The following is a 20,864-nucleotide window of genomic DNA, read 5'->3' as shown; positions in this document are numbered from 1 at the left end:
GCATAGAAGACAGAGGGCCGTATTCAATTGCCGGCGAAATGCCGAGATCGGCAAAACTTTTTCGCCGATGATGTCATTTTGCCAGTTGTAGTTGTACTTTCCGCCCAATTCAATTGCAATTACTTTTCGCCTAAGCGGAAAGTCAATGCATTCGTATAGGCGAAAATGGTTCGCCTCTGATTGGAGGTGGAAAAAAGTGCAGTTTTGGGGTACAACATTGTGGGAACCCCCCTGCAGCCTTAGAACAGTCCCCCAAAGTTAAACTGCATCCAAAATTAAAAAAAGACGCCTAAACACCCCAAAAAGGTACTTTTGTTTTGGGGGCGAAAAAAAAAACAAAGTTGGGGGACACACTTAAAAACTAGCGAAATAGACTCCAGAGGGTCCCACAAGTATGCCCCATGTGTTTTTAAGTTTGCAGGTGCTTGCTGAAGGTGGAATTTTTACTTTTTTTAAAACTTCATTTTAGCAACTTTAAGATATGCTACCCCCCATTTTCAGTTACCCCAAATTTGCTGGAACTACATCTTTTCACCCCCCCAAAATTCTAAAAGCTATTCTTCAATACTCATGCAAAGACACTAATACGGAACTATTGAGAGCATTGAAGTACCCCAAATACCTTCAGCAGGGCTATTCAGGGGGTACCCATAGTGATCCCACATGTCAGTGCGTCTTTAGGGGGATATCAGGCTGTTCTCCCCGTTTTTGACAGGACTTTCCCCCTGTCCAAGTTTCGCCGGGTCCCGTTTTCGTGTCCTTTGCAATTAAATAGGGCGGCAAGCGGGGACGAGTGCAAAACTTTTCCGGAGCCCAAACAAGCAATGTAGGCGGAAAGTACACCAGGTGAAAATTCCGGGACTTTTCGCCGGCAATTGAATATGCCCCAAAGAATAGTTCAAACCTATTATATAGAGAAAACCACTGATAGAATTAGGTAATCACGTTGTGCACAGGGGTGGGAGGCTGTAGCAGTCGCGGGGTCTGAGCAGAAGCCTGGTACATTTACTTTGCTCTTAGGTGATGACGGACTCAATAGTTCTAAATGTACCTTAAACTGGGTACACATGTGACCAACCACCCGACCTATTTAACCATTGGTAAATGCATACACATTTACTAATCGTTCAGCTGATGAGTTTGCACTGACATCACAACTGGGCAGCCATTTAAATTTGCCCACCCAGTTGAGATGTCAGTCAGTTGACATGTGGGTCCCTGCAAAAAGTGTGTTGGCGGTCGGTGGGACACCTGTACTGTACACAAAGCCATACATACCAATATACAGTATCTGCAAGATATATCAGCATCGGCTGTGCTGCATGGGAAGATGTGATATGTCTGTGAACAACGTTATTCACAGACATATTGGATGTACACCCCCACCAAACTCTATTAATGGATGGTGGGTGTACACACCCACCATTGCTCGTTTAATGGAATGGGAGATATATCTGTCAGTGTGTACCCAGCATTAAGCGGGCGATATATCTGTAATGCATCGGCAGGTAAGTACAGATGAAATGTCTGTGAACTACGTCATTCACAGACATATCGCATCTGTTCTGCGGCACATCCAGTGCTGATACAGTATATTCTGAAGATATATATCGCCACGTCTGGCTGTGTGTACGGGCGACTCACTGACCACCTGTACACTTGCTGCAGAGCCTGCCGTTGACTGACATCTCAACTGAGCTGGCAAATTTAAAAGCCCGCCCAGTTGTGATGTCAGCGCAGACACATTGTCCTAACGATTGGCAAGTGTGTATGCACTTACCAATCTTTAGATAGGCCGACGGGTCGGCCAGGTGTGTAACGAGCATAAATTCTCAAGGCTGCCAGATGTCATTGTGGCTTCTCCAGCCTTTATATACTGGAGTTGTGTACACTGACTTTCCCAGAAGCCAGTGTGTGAGTGTTCTGGCCAGTAACTTGCAGCTATGTCATATCATGTTCCAGGTAATGCGGCTCTGGGCACATCCCGCCGAAAAAGATTCCGGCTGTGCTGTTGGACATGCAGCAGGTAAGTGAGCCATAGGGACATGTATACCGACATATAGATAGTTAAGTCAGATAGGGGTCTATTCATCATCACTTATTTTCTACAAAAGTAGGTGAAAATTAAGATTTTCACCTATTTTTGTGGAATTAAGTGTCAGTGTTATTCATCAAACATGTAATGCAGGAGGTATCACAGATATCTCCTGGTTACACTTCTCCCCCAATAATTACCACAGTCCCCATGCTTTAGTATAGGGATGTGGAAATTATATAATTCATCAAGTTCCGAAAAAGCATTTTTCTTTGGAACTTGACAGTGATACTGTACGCCACCCTCAGATGATGTACAGCATTCGATACAGCAGGGGGATCTGAAAATATCCTTTCTTGCTGTGTCAACTTACCTCAATACAGCTCCGCACCGGCTCCCAGAACAGTCCATCAGTGAGCCGGGATCAGGAGAGGGCACAGCAGCAGCAGCGATGGACCTGCACGGGGCTGCAGGTCTCACCAGGGGAGAGGGGCGAGCCAAGTCTCGGGATGCAGACTCCAGCAGAAGTGGCGGATACAGCAGCATAGCAACACCCGCCCCTGGGTGTTGGACACTGCACGGCAGCGGGGGACCCAATCAAGGGTGCACATCTGAGGTGGGGGGGCACAGCGGCGGCTGCAGTGAGGATGAGCAAGGAGACAGACACCGGTGAGGTTGGTGAGCGGGCGGGCAGACAGGCAGGGGGGAAGGAGGTTTTCTTCTGCTGCGGTTCACTCTCTATTCACAGCCTGTCTTCAAGCTGTGCACAGGGTGCCGAGATGGGGGGGAGCGGGTACAGATTACCTGGGCCCGGGCTTCCTGAGGGGCCCAGCGGGGGCCTGGGTCTGGCGCTGCCAGCCTCCCTCACAGCAGCCCAGCACACAGTGTGTGCTGAGCTGCAGTGGGAGACTGCTCGTGGCTGCTGAGCAGCAGCCACAGCAGTCTCCTATGCCTGTGGGGAGGAGCGGTCACACTGATCGCGTCCCCCCTTGCTTTGGCTCAGAGCGCCCCCACCCCAGTGCGCACTGCCATTTTGCGGTGCTGCAAAGCTTTTTATTTCATCGGGAAGTGGGAGTTGCCACGCCTTCCATGATTAGGCCATGCCCCCTGTTACCCGGGCCCCCCGGGGCTCTTGGCGGGCCTGGCTGCGCATGCACAGCTTGAAGACAGTCAGTGAAAACTGACAGTCTGCAGGAGAAAAGTCTCTCACTTATGAAAAACTGCTTAGTAGAAACAGTAGTTTTTCGGAAGTCATAGATTAGGGCAGGGGGTGTGATGAATGCCTCCTATACTGTATTTGAACTCGCAGCGAGTTCAAACCATTATTATCACATTAGAGTCAGTTACTTAACCCCGATAATTAACATTCCAACTCGCCGTCGAATCCGGTGCAAATATCAGCTGTTCGCCGAGTGGCTTCACTGCTCCTTTCAGTGATGGTTGTGCGCATGCGTGACCTACAGGTCAGGAAGGAGCCGAACAGGGCCGGAGGGATCCAAATGCATCCATCTTCATAACCCTGTCCTCCTTCCCATAGGGAAGGAGTGGGTTGTGATCCACAAGCGGGAGCTATTTTCTTTCTGTGGGTACAATTCTGTTTTATATTTTTTTCTTTGGGGCTGTTGTGTTTTGTTTTATGTTATTTTTCTGTGGGGCCCTATGTGTTTGTTTTGTTCTGTGGGGGCCATTGTGTTTTATTTTTTTCTATGGGGCCAATGTCTGTTCTTTTTCCTGTGGGTGGCCAAATTTGTGATTGTTTCTTTCCCATGGGGACCAATGTGTGTGCTTATTTTCCAGGAGGGACTGATGGTGTGCCTTAGCAATTGTAAAATTCTTGTTCGGTGTGCCGAGAGTTAAAAAAGGTTGCAAATCAGTGCTCTACTGACGTAGTGCTGGGCTTGCACCCAGCCTGATGTTAATGGGAGGCGTGACATACGGGCATGCCTACAAATAACGTCATTTAGGGGGCATGTCCTATGGTAATTAGGACACCCCCCCATTTTCGGTCGTGTGTGGCAAAGGGTTGACAGGTACCGATCCTGCAAAGGGCTCGGCTAACCATGGAGCTGACCCTGCAGGTTAAGAAGACTGAGATGAAGAGGATTTATGAATAGTAGTTGCCAGAAAGCTTAGAACCAAGACACAGAGGCATGCTAGGCCTGTAAATACCAAAAAAAAAAGTCCTGTGAGTCATAGAAAGAGAAATAAGTACACTTGAAGCAAACATAGTATTGCCATTGTATAGTCACTTTTAGAAGCACGTTAGCACTATCCCACAATAAAAAGCACTTGCATATTCAGCAGTATTTAAACCCAGGACCTTGTCCACTGTGAGATGGTGATCCTGCTGGCTGAACTGCAGCAATAGCTGTTTATTCAGACACCTGTTTTGGACACACTTCTGCTCCCTGCTCTCTGTCCACTTCCAGGCAACAGCCAATCCTCTGCAGGCTGCAGATATGTAATGCAGGAGGTCAGGAGTTCACTGCTGGTCAAATTGCCTGCTACTTGTGACATTCCTGAGTGCTTATACTCTTCTGTCTGATACCTATTACCACCCTATACAGCCTTTAACTGTGTTTGATTGCCCATTTCCCCTAAACCTTGGCCTGTTTATTTGACTACTATATTGTCTGCTCCATGCCCTGAACCTGAACTGTGAGCTGTTAATCTGATTGCCGCCTCCCCTAATCACTTGCCTGTTCCTAGATTCCGCTTTAGCCTCAGCTTTTGCCTGTTGCCTCATATCTAGGGAAAGGGGGGACATGATGATAGAAACTTTCAAATATATCATGGGTTTTAACAAGGTGCAGGAGGGAGACATTCTTCAAAAGTACTAAAACACGACGACATGCACTGAAACTGGAAGGAGGCAGATTCAAAGGAAATATGAGGAAAAAGTACTTCACAGAAAGGGTAGCAGATAAGTGGAATAGCCTTCCATCAGAGGTGGTAGAGGCTAAGACAGTAGAACAATTTAAACATGCTTGGGAGAGGCATAAGAATATCCTTACAAAGAACTGAGGATCCCATAATGTTGAGGTTACCAAACTGTAAAAAAGGGCAGACTAGATGGGCCAAGTGTTTCTCATCTACCGTCAAACACCTACTAGTGTTCTACTAAAACCAAGCTAGTACTGTACATACAGTGGAGAAAATCTCCCCATTGTGGGGGTCCCTTGTGAATACAATAAGTGACCCATATTAGACTCTGTGCCCTTGGGCTACATAATGTCAAACTGGACTGATTACCTCGAGAATTCATTCATTCGGTGAGTTTCTTAACAGTCACTAATCAGTCCACATATTGAAAGGAAAATGAATTACAGTTTTGAATACCGCAGAATGAGAAGGATATAGAATAACTTCAGTGAGCTTCAAAATGTGCAACCTCATTAATATAGGGAAGTGACATTTTATCCAATTAAATGGTACAGTCACATGTGCAACCCCATCATGCTTGGCTTTCCCTGAAAACAGTTGCATGTGAGTGCAGAGGTCAGCTGCAGTAGGGTATCTGATGTTCAGTGTCCCCTGTGACGTGCTCTGCTGTGCTCTGCATGATGGGTGCGTAATGCCACCGGAGGACTATGTACTGCCACTGCAGAGGCCCCATTGGCACTGGGGGAAGGTGGAGGGTGTGTAATGCCCTATAAAGGTGTATTGGTCCTAGGGGGGGGGGAGTACAATATTAAAATGGTCCCACATGGCAATGGGAGGTGATGGTGCTACAATGGAGATCTATCCCCCTAGATTGTAAGCTCCTAGGAGCAGGGTCCTCCTCCCCACTGTCTCACAGCCTTCTTCTCTAGCACTTCTATGACAGCCTTCACCTTCCCAACTGTATTGTGTATGCAGAATTGTGTTGCTAACTGTTACTTGTGTTCTGTTTATATTTTGGTTACTGTATTGTAATATAATGTTCTGTGTACCCTTTACTGTATGTACGGCGCTGCGGACCACTTGTGGCGCCCTATAAATAAAATGTAATTATAATAATATGCACACCAGTGGGGGAGATGTTATGCTACTGGGATCTATTATTGCCTCTAGGTGGTGGGAGGCAGGCCTGGTTTATAGTCAGGGCAGACAGGGCACTCACCCAGGGCCCCCCACACATTGGGGGCCCCCACACAGTACCAAGCATTGCCCTGAACTGGGCCACCATGGACCAGTATACACTACCGTACCGGCTCGTTTTGGCTTATTACTTAAGAAACTGAATGGGGATTCGGAGGAAGCTTTGTCTCCGCCTCGAAATTGCATGGCCCAGTCTTGGCTGCCGATCAAAGCTCTGCCCCCTCACTGGCACATTGCCGCGATTCGCCTGCCCCCATCAGAAACCTGATGCTGGAAGCCTGAAACTGAAACAGGTAGTGTAACACAACTAGTGTCAGTGTGACTGGCACTGTGTGTGTTTGTGCTCTCTCCCTCTGTCTCTCTGCCCCCTTCTCTCCCTCTCCTCCCCCCTCTCTCTATCTTTCCCTCTCCCTCTCCCTCCCTCCCTCTCTCTCTCTCCACCCTTCTCTCCCTCTCCTCCTCTCCCTCTCTCTTTCTCTCTCATGCTTTCCCTTACTCTCCCTCCCTGTCTACAGGGGTTATGGCAATTTTATTGGTAGTGGCCCTCACAACTTAGTTTCCCTGGGGCCATCACAAGCCTTAATACGGCCTGGTGGGAAGTACAGTATAGTTACAATGAGGACATATGGACAAGGAGGAAGCGGGGGGTGAACACCCCCTAGGCATATGTTTTTTTTCACTACAACATTTAAACACATTTTCATAAGGATGTTCTTAACTTTATTAAATAAAAAATAGCAATAATTTTAATCTTTTATTAAAAAAAGTGGTCAAGAGAGGTTATAAAAATTACATTTGTTTACTTTGGGAAAAAAGGTATAATAATGAATATGTAATATATACAAATATTTCTCGTGCGCACACATCATGTTATGCAATTTGCGGTGCACAGTATGCCAGTCCGCAACAGCGTTTGCACCATGCAATCCTATGGATCGCGGGAGCGAACAAGACGCACACGCCCATTCGCAATCACAGTGGCAGGAACAGTGTGGCAGGACACATCTGTATTAAAGGACAATACAAAGGAAAACACAAGTTTGTGTTTCATTTAGTACTGTAGTCATGAAATTGCATTTGGAAGTTAGACAGTTTCAATATAACTATAGAAAGTTCATACTGTGAGAGTGATAGTAAATTCATAAACATTTTTATTTTAAACATACATTTATCTGAATGTCATTTTTGGATTTAGGAACTGATGTTTTGCCCTGAAATACTGTAAGACACTGGGGGAGGGGTTGTCTATGTACTGTACTAAGCGCCGGGCATATGTAGATAGATAGATAGATACAAGGGCGTATCTATAATTTAAAACTCACCTGTCCGTGGTAGAACACCAGGTGTCAGCGCTGCACAGAACACCGAAAAAGTGCCCAGGGTCTACTGCTTCTGCAGTGGCCGACCAGCTGCATCAGTCGGCTGCCTGCCGCTGGTGAGAGAGGAGGGTGCCCTGCACGGAGAATGCATACGGGCCCCCTCCTCTCTTAAGACGCCCCTGGATAGATATATAGATAGATTGATCATGAATATGTCCGAATATGTCAGAAATTTCAAATTGAAATGCTCTTACTAACCATGTTTTGCTAGTAAAATCATTGCCCTTTTAAATTTCGAAAGGAAGCGCCAGGTTTTTTTGTGTCTTATTCTGTATCCAAAACACAATTAGATTAGGAAAGATTGGAATTAACAGATGTAATTGCATCTATCTATCTATCTATCTATCTATCTATCTATCTATCTATCTATCTATCTATCTATCTATCTATCTGTCTGTCTGTCTGTCTGTCTGTCTGTCTGTCTGTCTGTCTGTCTGTCTATCTAAAGCCCTGTATAAAGTACAGTATATGAGTGGTGTTCATTAACTATAAGAAGCTACGAAAATAATACACTTTAAAAATGTGCTTGCCCTGTTTTAAATGGTACTAATAAATAACTACCAGAGAAAGAAAAGCACTAGTATTATAGGACAATATATTCACCCCGTTTGACATTGTGGTGATATAAATTAACATTATATGTATACCTACTGACCCTGTGGAATATCTATAGATCATTTACTGTCCTAAACATAGACATTAATGTGTTTGCTATTCCCATAGCAAGAGAATATGGCTGTGGCTTCCTTCTTGAACTTATCTTTAAAGGTTATCTTCACCAGTATAAAACAAGAATAATGGTTTCAGAATTAGATGCATAGACAGATAGAAAGATACATATATTGCTGTTTGCCCATTTATCTATCTAGACTGTAAGAAGTGAATAACCTTCCACTTATGATGCTTCACCTCAGCATAATGTTGTACTTATTGTACCTAAGTGATGCCAGTCCTGACTTGAGAAACATGCCTTGAATTGTACGTCTCCTGACAAATGTGCCATCTGTAATTATACAATAAGTGGGAATTTTCTGATAAGGCACTTAGGAAGTCTGGCGAAAAGCATGGAGGAACAGACTGGGAGTTCAGTAGCACATAGGGGTAAATTTACTAAAGGTTAATTTTAGTCTATTTCAATGGATTAAAAAGAAAAATCAATCTAAATCGATCAATATCGATGTTGTTTCAGGGGCTAAATTGCACATTGACTAACATTTAAGAATCAATATAAAAAAAATTATTAGCAAATGTGTGATTTAGCCCCTGAAACAGAAAATAGATGTTGATCAATTTCGATCGATGTTTTAATCGATTAAAATTTTATAAAATCGACCATTAATAAATTTACCCCATAGATTCTGTACATTGCTCAAATGCACCATAGGCTGGTATAAAAAAATAAAATAAAAACTTTTTACCATTATAGCTGGTAGTCATAAGTAGAGACAATCGAATCAATAATGAATTTTAACTGCAGAATCCTTTTAAGTAATATTTGTACATTTACTCTCAATAGTGCCTTTCATTTATATTTGTATTTATTAACAGCAGTACTTGCTGATTTATTGATTATCATCTCTAAGTACTGTACATTAAAATGAAACATTGTCCATAGACTCCAATAAAAAAAGTTATATACAGTATGTTATATTGAAGAAAGTCTTATTTTGCAATTGTGTAAATGTATAATTATTCTCGAGTAAACCAGTAGAGATGATGAACAATATAAAACAGACTGCCTATCAAAGAGGAGTTTAAATGCTATGGCTGTAACCTTGGCAGAGCAATTACTGGCCTTTACTGCAGCAGGAGTATTTGGACCCTGTTATTAGAAAGGTACTGCTACAAAATCTTCATTTATTACTGTTCCCCATATGCAGTATTGGACTGATGCATAAAGGGCTCACTGGCATAATGCAGCAATAGGGGCCCATGCTTACGGGGTGTGGTCATCGACCACAGTTGCTTGGTAACCATTAGACAAATACTGGTGTAGTTTCTATAGAAGCAAATTAAGAACCAATGTTTATCAGTGGTCCTGCTCCACAAGATTACTGGCCCTCTGATAGAGTAACAATGTACAATTTAGTGCACAGTCTGGAACATGACTCCTAGAGGAAGAGTGGAGCCCTCGGGCAGTGGGGCCCACCAGGGATTTCCCCTGTACCCCTGTGAACCTGTCCATATGCACCAAGCTCTGAAACCAAAAGTTTTTTGAGCTTGGACCCAATAGGCAATGGCATTTCTGGATGGTGATGCCTAATAGAAGCATCTTTTCAGAGACTTCCCCAAGAGGGATCCAACAGGATCCTTCCCAAGGTCTCCTGCAGCTTGAGCATGCACTGACCTATGACCACACATGCGCTGAAGGACCCCCAGGTAATAAACCTGAAAATCCCCACACCGCAAATGACAGCTCTTATTGGGAGAACTGTCCTTTGCTTAAATATACATGGATACGGTGTTAATAAACACTGCTGACATGCGATTAGTAGAAGAGTTCTTCACATTCACAATGCGATGCTTGATGCATCTCGCCCAGAAGGTTAAATATGCGTAAAATGTTTCTTAAATCAGTTTATTTAACCCATCAAAAGGTTCAAAAACTTATTACAAATTATCAAACTTTAGATATGAGCAAAATTAAAACAAGGCAAAGCCAGCTCACGCATGTTCAAGGTTAAAGGTGTATAATTTTTTTGCTTTCTATGTAAATACAGACTCGAAATTTCTATTTGAACAACCAACGTGAACACAACAATCTACATTGAATTTTAAAAAAGTAAAAAATAAAAAATACTATAGAATTTAACCATTTAATTTGAAACAAGCTAGACATGGCGAAACTCACTAAATACTTTTTAAAGTTTATTTTACTATCTTTCAAGTCCAAGCTGCCTTTGCAAACTTTGAAATAGAGTTATTAGTTTAGCAGTGATAAAATACACAGAACAGTCAGAAGAATTTTAAAAATCTGGAGATTGGTTCAACCAATAATTTGACTTGATCAAAGTGAGCCGGCTTGTATAAATTTCAAACTGTCTTGAATAATTCAAGCATCTCTGCTGCAGCCTTGATGGAAGGATTTCACAGCATGAGTAACTAGCTGTATTAGCATATTGTCTTATTAGCACAATGTTTGGTTCAGAATTGAACAGCATACTTGAGAATGTTGGTCAATGTCTGCAGTCTTCTGCCGAAGGCACCAATTGGTATCAATAATGATCTTGTAAAGAAAATTCTAAATTAGCTTATTAATTATCCCAATCACAAAGCACAAGATAGAATCAATTCGAAATTCAAGCCATCTAAGAAAACACATATATTATTTCTTTCTGATTTCAATCAGTTACAAAAAGACAAAAACAAATAAGAAAGAAAAATAGCTTTCCCTGAAATGTTACAATGTTTTCTTTTTGAAAAGCTATCTGACTTTAGCTGGCTTATTGTAACTTCCAGTTGCTCAGTTAGTATCTTGCCACCATGACCTTAGCAATTAACCTAACCTTTAAATCAAAACATGTTGAAACAGAATCTGCCCAACACCTACTATTGGGTCCATATTGGTGGAAACATGCTTATTTCAATCTGTTGCTCATCCAGATGTGTAGGTCACCAGCATTAGGCAGTGACCTCTGCACTTTGTATAGCTACTGGATGACATTGCTTTGGTGTGTTTTATTTTTTATTTTTTTGAGCCTAGTTGAAAAGTTCAGTAGAGATCTGTTTCCTGCAAGAACTTTTTTTTTTCTTGTAATAGCACAAAATAGTATTTCTTCAAGATGAGCTGCACCTACAGCCTATAAGATGAATAATGAAGCCTATGGAAAAACTGAGGACACTGCTTTAATTGGTTTCAGAGATAATATATTACATGGAATCTGGATGTAATGGCTTAATGTCGTAAATGACATGGAATGCGTTGCATCCTATTGTAGTGTTAAAGCAGATCTGGAAAATATATTCATAATTAATTTTAAGAAGCTACATATTTATGTTGAACAAACTTTCACTCCCTGTAGCAAAATGAAAGTGATCTTTCCTTCCTATGTGACAAGGAAGAGTAACTGGAACCTCAGAGCATTTTATTAAGTTATATCACTGCTATTCTTTGCAGATGTGCTTGTGGGCAAAGGGAGAACCAACATGGGTTGCATGTCATCATGATTGCATTCAGATGCTGCTATCATAAACAGGAGTGTAAAAGGAAAGACAATAAACAGGCAATGGAGAACATCAAAGCGGGACTGTTTGTAAACATGTTTCTTAAAATATATTTCATGTTTTTTTTCATGGTACAGATGGCAGAATTTAATAAACAGGCTAAGAGGTTTGATTATTGTTGATTTTAGAATTCTGCACCCAATCAGGTCTGCATTAGAGTAAAAACAAAATTTGTTACACACGAACCTATTTAGCATTTTAATATTTTACCATATTAACAGAATTTTTTAACATAAGTATTTACAAATGTTGATTAATCAATGTAGACAGTAAAAAGAAATGCAAAACACCAGTGTCTCTAAACTGCTGCGTATCTGTAGGTAGTTTTGCATAAAACAAAAAATTGCCTCTGTATCACAGAATAAAACTCTAGTTGTTCCTCTTGACTGAAATACAATGTCTGTTTGCTTGCCTGCAAAACATTTCACCTAACTACCCCATTTTCTCTGGTGTGGTCCTAAGCAATAAAGCAATAGATTGGCAGTTCCATTGGAGACAGGTATGAGTGACTGAGAATATTCTCTGTAAAGCGCTGTGAAATACGTATGTGTGCACTATATAAATAACTCTTAATAAATAAGTACATAGTGTAAGTAAAGAGCAATAATCCAATTTTTGATCTGTTAAAAATAATGTATGGAATACATTATAATGGAATGCATTAAGTCGACAATAACTCCACAATGTCAACAGTTATATGACATGTGAAATGCTGACATTGTCATAATGTCGACATTAGGGTTAGGCTGCGGGGCAGGAGGGTTAGGATTAGGCACTAGGGGGAGGTTTAGCCGTAGGGATTAGAGTTGGTGTACTTACCAGAATGCAGCTGAAACAGAAGACTCCAACAGACCTGACAGTCACATGATCGCTGGAATCCGGAAGAGGCTGCTGGAGCTGCTGCAGCCATTGGGAGCAGAAAAGTCACATATGGGCCATTAGGGACGATATGTCAGTATTCTATCATGTGGACATTTCATCAGTGTCTACATGATGACATGACCACAGTCGACATGCTAAGCATGTCGACATTGCGACCGTGTTGACATTTTGAATGTTGACATATCATATCACTCCCTATGGAGCAATAGTTATTAGGACGCTGTTTTTGTTTATCTGTGATTTACATGTGCATAGAGTACATGGTGTCTAACATGGGAATTACATTACTGATCTTTTGTTCTGTGTCTCCAGGGCTGTAACTAGGGTACTGCGACCTGGGCAGGGGGCACTGTTTGGGCCTGTATTTTATCCTGTTTATTATCAATCTCATTTGTAGATTTCTCTTCTTTTATCCCCAGCATCTCCTGGCCTCCCATATCTCTTCCCTGGCCCTTTCCTATGAGGCCATGGCCCTTTTTCAGGTGCACTATCTTATGTCCCTATTTAAAAAATGGGGGGGCAAAAATGCTCTACTTACGGCTCTGTATGTCTCTATTCGCTTGCAGATTGCTAAATATGAGGCATAAAATACAGAAAATGGGAACACAAAATGTGTTCACACTAAAACACACAATCAAGCGTGTTGGGGTAAATAAAAGTAAAGGTCCTAAAAGTAAATAAAAATACACAAGCGCAGAAGCTGTCTGCGTAACATTAGTATTACAGTGAACAGGCCTATTGGCTTTATTGAAGACTTTAGGGATTGATCCACTCTGGAGCTGGTGCATGTCGCCCATCAATCCACGTACAGTATACACATACATTGTGTGTGTGATGATACACTAGTAAGTATTTTCATTAGGTTGGTGAGACTCCAGTCATCTTATCCATCTTATTAGAGGGCATGGCCACACTGCATAGCACAGCAGTACAGCAATGAATGGATTCCAGGTGTGCATCAAAACACTGCAGAGAGACTGGGGGCAGAACAGCAGCTTGTGAAGCATTAGACATGCCCCGAGTATGACCACTGAGTATGGTGCACATGCCCACAAACTGTTGCTCAAAGGGTCATGACATTGATGGTGAAAACACTTTGTTGGTGGGCAGGGGTTGGCTGGAGTACAAACAGTTTTTTTTATTTATTATCAGATTTGTGGTAACACTAGCAGAGTTTGGGCTGATGATCTGTATCATCAGCAGCACAGATCTGTCTCCTGAAGGCATATATGCAACTGTACGGACTAGAACCCTTTCACTCCACCTTCACTCTTCTCAAAACCCAGGCATGGGCATGCTTCCAGTGGGCATGGATACATCCCTGTTGGGCTCCTAAAAAAAATAATATTTTCTTATACTGTCTTGTGGAGACACCTGTATGGACAGTATGCGACAATGAACATTTCTCACCCATCCATTTCCCCAGCAAATCACTGGACAAATCTCACCAAAAGTAGGATATTTGGGAAGTACACAAACATAAGGCCAGGTACACAACAGGCAATATTCTTTATTGGATGATATATCGTTCCGCAAAACAGAATGATATATTGTCCATATCGCTCAGTGTGTACCCTTGCATGTCAGATGGACAACGTCGCTAATGACAGAATGCACATGAAGGCAGGATGGAAGGGTATATCACGTGATCGTACACCGGATCGTGCAATGTGTACGGCCTAGCGTCGGGTCGGTTGGGATACTGTACTTGTCATTCTGATGTGTACCCACCCTAAGATGAAAGTAAATCTAGAGGTATGCATTTTCATGCCTTCTTTTTGTACACATGTGCAGAGCATAGTTGATGTTCATCTCACACTGGATCAGTCCCTTTGTAATTAAAAAAAATAAGTATCTCTTCCTTTTCTACATTTCTATGCCCATTATAATCTATTTTGTTACCTTGCTGCTGTCACAGACACTAAACTTCTTTATATCAAAAACTATGGTGTTTAATAGCTTGAGTAAAACAAGCCTCACATGGTTCTTCATATCACACAAAGTTTTCATGTCATAAATATTTTTGTGGGACAAGGCAACATCAACATCTTTGTGAGCTTTTTACAGTACAGTACAGTATATTTATATATATATATATATATATATATATATATATGAAATAAATTTTAGAACAGCTGTTGCAAATATTAAGCATCTACAGGGTTTATATATGAGGGACTGCTGTAGATATCTCACATATCTCCAATATCTGCTGTGGTCCTTCAATTTCCGGTCACAAAAGCAGCCACCACAGGTTTCTATGGGGGCAGCTAAATTGTTTGTAATCTCTTGGTTGTGTCTCTGTCACACATTTACTGTATATGCTCCAAGAGAATCCTGTAAAATATCCTGCTTCTCTTTTATGGCAGCTTGGCTATTTCTGCCAACATGCAGTTTATTTATTAGGAAAATGGTAAAAACTTGCACTCCAAATCCAAAGGTGCTGCAATGACAGCGAGGATGGTCACCAACACTCTCTATAAACCAGAATAAAAAAGTACAAAACTTGCAGTCAGTTGTGCTCTGGGGTATGGGGATTCCCAAAATAACGGAAATTCCAAGAAGCCCTTATTAGTGGTAATATTCGAAAATACTCATAAAATATCATAAATCTTCTCAACCTATTGGGATAAAATCACTTCTTCAATTGAGTATATATATTCTTCCTCAAAGAGAAGGCACATTCAATATATAGTGAAGCATAGTTTATTCAAGTTAAATACAATTAAAACTTAGATCATTCCATCAAAAAAGCTGCATACCAGAATGTGTGGGGGGTAGAATAGCACACACCCAAGTTGGCAATAAAGTGGGGTACTAACAGTCGCCTCCCGGGTAATGAGTTTCTGTGGGCCCCCTGGTTATGTGTCCAATGACTCTCTTCCCACACAATGTCACCTGGTATTTTCTGCTCCTTCTATGAATTCACCGACGTGTTTCTGCTCCCATCGAGCCTTTATCAAGGTGTGAGTTCTATTCTAACCTTCTCGCCTATATATAGCCTGTATCTATTCCTCATTGGTTCATTAGCTTTCCTGTCTGATTGACCTTTTAATTTATATGTATCCATCCTACTAGTATATCCTCATTGCTTACCCATGTCTGTTCAATCTTATGGGGAGGATTCCCTGCAAAATCCATTTATATGCTCAAACTGGACTGTAATTAAAAATATAGCGGCGTGCATTCCTCCTCGTGGAACGCACGCTACTCCTGGTTCCGGTTCCTCGTCAGACATTCTATTCCCGAACTAATTCATATATACAGACGCTCTTGCCCCTGAATATCCTCACTCTATGGAACATTCAGTCATATGAGATACCTTCCCCATGTCATATCATGTAGGAGGAAGTACCTGAACCTCCGCTATCATTATGTCCTGTGATCTCTCTGTCGGGTATTGGCGAGTGAGCGGAAGTGCCCTAACCTCCGCTCGCACAGTGGGCCTGATTCAGAGCTGGACGCTATTTGCGGTCGTTCGTTCAGAAAAAAGGGGTGGCTATTCAAATGAACCGTTCGCTCTTTGCGGTCTGTTGACGACTCTATGTCTGAACGAGCGAACAAAACTTGCGGTCGTAATTTTGAAATAAACGCCCCCTGGCCGCTCGCATCATATGTCATGTCCGCTATTTATTAGATTAATCGAGTACATCAAACGGCGTATGAAAAGCTCGCTATTCTTGTGGTTGGTTTTTCCTACCGCAATGTTGCGAGCAGTTCTGACTTAAAAAAAACCAAGTGACGTGGGCAATGACGCTGCTGTATTAATTATGCACACCCATAAAACGCCCATTTTGACCTTTAAGCACGCCTGCGTTCTGAATTCCACTCCCCGTTTTCAAGCACCTTCCCCTGTTACCACCCACATACGCCTCCTCCTGTCACTCAAATTAGCAGGCATTCGCTATTTAGCGAACAAACGATTTTCGTCCGCACTGACTGGTTCGCGCATGCGTATTACAAACCGTACGCATGCGCAGATGTTCAAACATCGCTCGGAATGAGCGAACAGCCGCTTACGAGCGGCTCTGAATCAGGCCCAGTGTCCCCCGGTCTCACTGCCGTGTATTACCAATGTGTTCCACAAGGGTTCCGCTTCCAATGTCATCGGGGGGCGGTATTCATAGACGGTCTCCCTCAATAATCTAGTTTGTCACACCCTTCAATGTCCTCATACATACAGTACTAGGATACATAAATACATTAAACTACATATACATACGGTAATAAAAACATATAAACAGTATATATAAAAAGATCCAGCGGACTTTAAAAACATAAATATAATAAAATAGGTACCAATAAAACACATTTCATAGGAACCATTTTAATTCAAAGTCCAAGTTTAACCCTTTTGGGGCTGAAGAACCAATTTCATAGATCCATTACATCTCTGTTTGGCAAGACTTTAGTCAACTCTTTTCTTTCGCCAATGACTTTGAACTAATTGTATACCTATTACATATTTTAACGATTTGCAACATCTATTGTGGCTATCCTTAAAATGATTAGATAGTGAATGATTTTCCACTCCATTTTTAATATTGCGTAGGTGATCGGCCCACCTATCTTTTAAGGGCCTATATGTACGGCCAATATACTGTAGGCAGCATTCATATTCTATTAAATAGATGCAATTTTTTGTGTTTCACGTAATAAAATCATTTATACGGTAAACCTTATTATTCCTAGATGATGTAAACTCTTCTATCTTACTCATTTGTCGATTATGATTCCGACACATTAGGCATAAACCACATCTAAAAAAACCTTTTGTTTTTATTCTCCCTGATCTTTTAGGCGGGTTGGCACTTTTCACTATTTTATTCGTCAGATTTCTAGCTTTCCTGTACACAAACTGTGTTTTTTGTAGAATAACTGAATTCAGTAAAGGGTCTCTTGTCAGGAGGTGCCAATGTTTCCTAATTACACTCTCCATATCCTTACATTGTTTGTTTATTTTTGCAGGGCATATTTCTTGCTGAAAGCTGGTATTGAAAGGGCCAGAGCCAGTTTTCTTAGTGCTCTGGGCAAAGTTTCAGCCTAACATCCCTCGTTCACCGTCCACCATGACACAGGACTGATGGTAGCGCTCACCTTTCCTTCTCTGGACAAGCGTTTTTCCAGATGCCCTAAACAATTTGGAAGGAGATACAACAGAGAAAATAACATTACCCCTGTCCTCAGCTGTCCAATCCCTGTACCTTTTGCAGAATATCAGACTGTCCCTGATGTTTTTCCTGGAGAGAAGTGGCTGCTTTGCTGCCCTTCTTGACACCAGGCCATCCGCCAAAAAGTCTTTGTCCTGTGTGATGCCAACAGTAAAGCATTCTGAGACCATTCATGTGTAGGGTTGCTTCTCAGCCAAGGGAGTGGGCTCACTCACAATTTGAACAAAGAACACAGCCATGAATAAAGAATGGTACCAAAACATCCTCCAAGAGCAACTTCTCCCAACCATCCAATAACAGTTTGGGGACAAACAATGTCTTTTCCAGCATGATTGAGCACCTTGCCATAAGGCAAAAGTGATAACTAAGTGGCTCAGGGAACAACACATATTTTAAGTCCATGGCTAGGAAACTCCCAGACCTTAATCCCATTGAGAACTTGCGGTCACTCCTCAAGAGGCTGGTGGACAAACTAAAAACCCACAAATTCTGACAAACTCCAAGCATTGATTAGGCAAGAATGGGCGGCCATCAGTCATTATGTGGCCCAGAATTTGATTGACAGCATGCCAGGATGAATTATAGAGGTCTTGAAAAAGAAGGGTCAAAACTGCAAATATTGCCTCTTTGCATAAACTTAATGTAATTATCAATAAAAGACTTTGACACTTATGAAATCCTTGTAATTTTATTTCAGTTTACCACAGTAACATCTGTCAAAAATGTCTAAAAACACTGAAGCAGCAAACTTTGTGGAAACCAATACTTGTGTCATTCTCAAAACTTTTGGCCATGGCTGTAAACCTGTGTCCAGGTTCCACTGCTGTCCAGAGGCAAATACAACATTTCTAGAGTGGGGATTGCAAATGTTAGACTTCAGAACAAAGCAAAAAAAAGAAAAAAAACTTGTCACAATACACTAGTAACAGACACTGGGCCTGATTCAGACCCGGTCACAAGCGCTGAGCGCTCGCAACCGGGTCGATGGTGGCCCAGAGCGCATGTGCACGATGGAGCCGGCTCCATCGTGCGCATGCGCGAGACCCGGATAGCGACGGGCACTCCGTCGCTCCGGGTCTCGCAACAAAGGGGGCGAGCTGCCGATGTTGAGTTACAGCTTGCCCCCTTTGGTGGGCGGGCCGGGAAGGGTGGCTGCCCAAACGGAGGTGTTCCCATGTTAGAGCCGAAAGCTCTCTGGGACTTGCGGCCATGAGACTCTACCACAAGGGTCTAGTCGCAAGCCCAATGGTCGCGATGGTCTTGACCATCGCGACCATCATCATGGCCGCTCGCTGTAGCTGTGGGTGGTCACACACAGCTATGCGAGTGGCCAGGTGGCCGTTCTAAAAAAAAAAAAGCCCGGCCCTGATTCAGAGCGAGCGCTCTGTCAGAGCGACCGGGTCTGAATCAGGGCTTTTAATGTTTTTTTTAATCTCAGAAAAAAAGATTAATGAAAATCTCCACTAGCTTTTCCCTCACATGACCCTTTGCAAGCCAGCTATTTCCATACATGTTCCTTTTTTCCTCATATGCCTTTCTACTCAACAATTTTTTCATTACATGCCCACCAGAATGCTCCTGTTGCCTGCAATTTTTTCCTTCAATTAGTGGTACCCAACAAGAGCCTGGTGCCCTGGGCAGATGCCTAATTTTCTCTAGCCTGTTGGAAGTTAGAATTCTCCTGTACAGACTGTTTTATAGAGTTCTCAACTCTGCTTTTCTACCCATCTGTTTCTCTTCACTCTGCACCCCCCTTTCCATGCTTCTTCACTAAGAAGAACATTATCCTTCACTAAGAAGAACATTAACTGATCACTCTGTTCCTGTCATGCTATATTTTTAAAGTTACTGTATCTGTGACTAAATAAAATACTTATGGACATCAGTTTTATTGTCCAAAAAAATAAACAAAGTTGATTTATTTCTTATCTTGTGAATGACTTCCATCTCACATGGAAATCATGTAAATATATAGATAATGTATTTTTTTATAGCTTTTTCCTCTAGTGCTATTATGTGTTGACGCATCGTGCCAGAACATTGCGCACCTGTCACATAAAGCCGATGAAGTCTAATCACACATAATGGAACAATTTAAAACAGAAATACAAGTTATCAATTGTATCCTCTATATCACATACTGTATGTTCAGATTTTGACATGAACAGAACAAAAGAGAGTGGTCTATGTGCATACAGCATGTACATATTGTTCTTCATGCATTCATATAGTACATACAAGGCTATACACATAGAAACAATTGTACATAAATATATTGCACATGAAAAAAATTAAAAGGACTCCAAAATGAAAAATCTCAGGTAGAGATAACAATCATTCTTCAGAGTGCCTCTGATGTTCTCCTGCAGCTCTCCTCCAACACTGGAGACAGCTGAAACCCTTCCATCATATTTAGGACAGTTTAGTTCATTTAATACCATACCATTGCTCACAGTTGCAAATTTGCACCAAATCATAGAAATCAGTATTATCTGACTCAGAGCGCAATTAGAGTAAATACCCTGTTAGTATTATAAAAATTAGTTAATACATAACAATGCATTGCAAGTACCACAATAAATCCTCATATAAAGACACCAATCGCTAGATACACATATAAGTTTATCAGAGTGTTAATAAATGCATGCAGAGAATTAATCATACAACTGATAAAACAATGTATAATATTGGTACATAAAAATCAGAATCAATACTATATAAACTGCAGGTGCTAATAAAGGTGCCCATACATGGTGCGATTTGTATACGATGCGATCTCGTATACGATTTCTCTTGAAATTCTTTAAGATTTGTGCCAACAAATGGTATGACTGTACAAGCGAGCATATGATTAAATGTGTTGTAAAGTAATTGCAAATCGTTTAAGATATATCGTATGCAGCAAACAACCTCACAATGCATCTGCTGGAATCACAATAGGGGAGGGCTTATCTAGGGGGTATAAAAGGCAGCATCCATTTTAGATCTGGGCACACTCTGCTCTGTGACTAGTGAACGCTGTACGATGCTATTGTGCTTTGCTTTCTTTCGGGCTTGCCTTTAACCGAGTATGTAATATACTACATTTTGTGG

Source organism: Taudactylus pleione, unplaced genomic scaffold (assembly GCF_031769625.1).
Source record: "Taudactylus pleione unplaced genomic scaffold, aTauple2 ptg000036l, whole genome shotgun sequence".
Taxonomy (NCBI): Eukaryota; Metazoa; Chordata; class Amphibia; order Anura; family Myobatrachidae; genus Taudactylus; species Taudactylus pleione.
The sequence above is the reverse complement of the archived record's forward strand: the minus strand, read 5'-3'. Positions refer to the sequence as shown.